Raw genomic sequence first — 4,043 nt, forward strand, 5'->3', positions numbered from 1 at the left:
GAATTTACTTTTTGCGCTCTCTATTAAAAGAGCTGTCGCTTCACCTCGTGAGGAGGGTTAATAAATTTCCACTTGATTTCAATAGTCATTAGAGGGACAAAAGCTTGCAAACTCTTGAATTCGTGCGCGCAATAAGATTAGTGCGAGATAAGATACGTGTGAGGAAACATTGAATGCATTACCTGTTAACACTAGGAACACTGAATAATCACCATGGGAGTTCACAAAACAAAACCGTCCAAAGCCTATATGCAGCACTAAATAAAACACTAAGAATGAATTTGGAATGCACGCGTCGCTCTAATTTTAGCCCGTTGCGTAAGAAACGTGTGTACTCTATCGCGGAAATCGACGTTCCAAAAGAAATTTTCAAAATATCCCAAGAGTTGCGAAAAAGCACTGCACGCAGCTCACCCGACTAAGCTCCCGCATCAACTGCCGTTTTCAAACGAGTTTTGAAACTTCCTACTTGGAAAGCTCCGATGGGCGGTTCGATCTGGGTGGGTTACCAAGGCGGCTGGGCGTGGTCGCCCATTGACGACGACGAATGGGAGCGTCGTTTTTGAATTAATGTTGTTCATGCATTTGTTACTCGAGGTGCTAATTTTCTATTATCTGCTTCTTCTAATGCCTTGGCTGCGGTAATATCCTGAGGCGAGGTGTAAACAAGCTGCAGAGGAAGGCGCTTGTTGATTGGTACCAACCACGTTTTTCTGTCTAAAAAATTATTAGCATTTGCTAATGAAATGTTCTTGCGCTGTTCAACAACTCGCATCATGGAGGCGTTCATCAGCATGCTGATGAACATACACCAGCGTTCAGGGTAGATCCATTAAACATGTTAATGTTGATAGTTCTCACACCAAATCATCGGATACTGAATATTCATTGATTGAACACACGGAATGCAGAATCGTTACCTGTTTTTAATGGTCCTGATAGATTTACTCAAGGGGCATTGTTTGCGTTGCTATATATTCGTTGATTATTTTGGAGTGAGCCAAACGTTACTCCAGAAAAGGCATTCTTAAGTCTGCAGATTCGGTCAAATCCCACGAATTAAGATTCAAAATCCCTTTAAGACAATGCGAAAGCTGTACGTTTTCTCCAGTAAAGTTGCCACTCTGCCAAAAGAAGAATAAGAAATTCTTCAACTTCAACTTCAACAACAAGCATACATTCAAATAAGCAAAGAGCTGAATTAAATACCTATTTAAAAATAAAAAATTTTAACGACGTACCTAAATGAGCGATTGTTGTGTTTCCAATCAACAAAAGCCTAAAGTTTAAGCAATTTTATTATACATTATATTTCCTGTAGTTAAGGATATTTATGTTCCCAATGACGATTTATTTTTATATACTTTAAAAGTTACGATTCAATCAAACAAGGCGCGATCTTTTTTCTTGGGCTTCCCCCATATTTTGATATGTGTTAACCTTAACTGACTTAATTATTTAATTTTATTAACTGGAATTTTCTACTCGCGTTCAATTTGATGATTTTTTTGCAGTTTCAAGTCGTTTGTTTGTTTGTCTACCACAAAGTTACCAATGAAAAAGTTGTGTAAATTTTTTGCTTACTCATCTAATGATGTTTTTTGTTGTTTTAAATAAACGTTTAAAATTCACAAGACTAAACAGGGAAAGTGTCTAAAAAAATTAAATATATACCTATTTTAAAATTAACAAATAATTTTTGCATAGCTATGGTAAAGTTTCAACAAACGCCCACCCTGGATATTGTATATGTTCGCAATTGTTTGGGGTTTGGATTTAATTGGTCTTGAAAACTAATCAGGGCTGAAATTTGAACTTATGAAAACAGTTGAAAATATTCTCGATAAATCAAGTGAATTTTCAAAATTAAACATTTTTTGTTTTCTGTGAAAGTTGGTTAAAAACAGAGTATTTAGACACCTTAAAATATGAGAAATTCTGTAAATTCATCTATAAGTGCTAGAAGTGAAAATTAGATTTCGTGACGCTGAAGTATTTAAAATTTAAAATATTTTTTTATTGAGCAGACATGCTGACTGTTCTCGTTTTGATCCCTTTCGTGGCGGTTTTCGTGCATTAAATGCATAAGTAAAGCGTTTAAAACCGAACAGAAACCGATTTACCAGTTTAAAAACTGTCTGAGACTGTTTCTAATCTCTGAATAAGAAAACTTTCGCATTTGATAAGGTTCAGAGGACGATGATGAGGTTAGAAGCAAGTTATTAAACTTGATTTGAGTACCTACTTATATAATTTTTAGATTGAAAAGTATCGCATATTACTTTACAATTTTGGAAATGACTCTAATACTCATAAACGCTGAACTGATTTTAAATATCTTAAGCAAAATACTCAGTTTAAAGAAGAAATTTGCATAGTTGGAACCGAAAAAATTGAAACATCCTTTAGAGAAATAAGTTATTAATGAGAAACAAAATAAAAACGTAATTGCAGGAGGGGAATTTGTTGCAATAATAACAGATTCTCATTAGATTTTATATCAGTGGCACACAGTTTGATAAAAAGCAGAGGTTTTATTATTTAAACAAAAATTATAATGTTCACTACATCGTCGATGATTGAGAGTTAATGAATGGATGAACTTTAACAAGTTGAGCAAATTCACAAAGCTCAAACCTCATCTTTCCAAATTTTTCACTCAAATTGTTATTCTTCCTCTAACCATTCTTACCTTCAATTAACGATTTCCATTTTACCCTTGCTCTGCTCCTTGCAACCTTTTCCTAGTTAACCCCTTCTTTCGCATCCGCAATTTGATATGTTTGACTATTTACGGACATGTAACGAACAGTTATATAACACAATGGGAGAGAATCATGTGAACTAACGTTTGAATGTGTCAGTTTAGAAACAAAGTATCGTTTACATATCAAAACTCGTAATAATAAGAACATAATGTGTTTAGGGATGGGTTTGTTGTGGCTTTTCTTTGAGAAGGCTTCGATTTTTCCACTCTCAAGCTCAAGGGAATTTGCATAAAAATTGTGAAACTTGACTCTTCTAACGATCATTTATTTTGGGTATGTCGCTATTTTGTGCGTTTTGCTTATCAGGCAGATTATTTTGGATTAAAAGGCACTCGCGTACCTTATAAAAGCTACTAACTTGTAAGAGGATGGCACGGCAGTTGGAAGGCAGTTTTCTATTCGAATGCCCTTCAACTGCTATGCTTTCAACTATTCGCAATTAGATTAGATCAGTTCAATATCCAAAGGGAACTGGGTCAATAATAATTGGCTCTACTACCCGTAGAGTGCAGACTGACCACTACCATTATTCTTCAGCATCACACTGGTATATTTTTATTTGCATACCTTTTCTAAGCCACCTTTGCTCGGAGTGACAAGATTTATTTATGATCTTGATAAAATACAACACTTGGCTACTCGAGAATAGCGGAGCCCTGAGGGTTCGTATAACGACAGAAGGTGTGAACCCTTTTCATTATTTCATTTTGATCGAGCAAATTGATAAGCCGAATGAATTGGCTTGCAGACGGGAAATAATACAGCGAAGGGGTCAAGTATGCCTTTTTTTGCTTTTCAGTTGAGATGCTTCCTGTTTTTCGACCTTGTCTTAATCCCCGAGATACTTGAGGATTGGGCCATTGTTCGCCGATTTCTCATGTCGATTTAGTTGGCTTGGGACTAGGATGCTCGGAATGTCTGTTATTTGATAACAGTTTTAGGCTTTTGACTTCAAAATTATTCAGTTCTCAAAACGAGGCAGAAGTTAAGTTAGAAGGAAGAGAAAGTTTTAAAGGACCCCTTGTATTCTACTCATTCACATTCCCAAAGCATTAGAATATGAGAATAATATTAGAAGTCGTATTGAACACCGCATCTATTATCAAAAGAGATAGACTTTCGAGGGCATTCCGTGAAACTAATGGATTTTTCGGGTTTTTAGGCCGTCGTTCGGTAGAATTTATTCTTGACGTTTCGCAAGCACGAGTGGCTTGCATCTTCAGAAGTGGTTTGCTTGAACGCTTACACTGTTCTCATCAGAACCCGTTCAGTTCT

Source organism: Dendroctonus ponderosae, unplaced genomic scaffold, assembly GCF_020466585.1.
Source record: "Dendroctonus ponderosae isolate FM_Combo_2020 unplaced genomic scaffold, Dpon_F_20191213v2 Dpon_F_20191213_3, whole genome shotgun sequence".
NCBI lineage: Eukaryota > Metazoa > Arthropoda > Insecta > Coleoptera > Curculionidae > Dendroctonus > Dendroctonus ponderosae.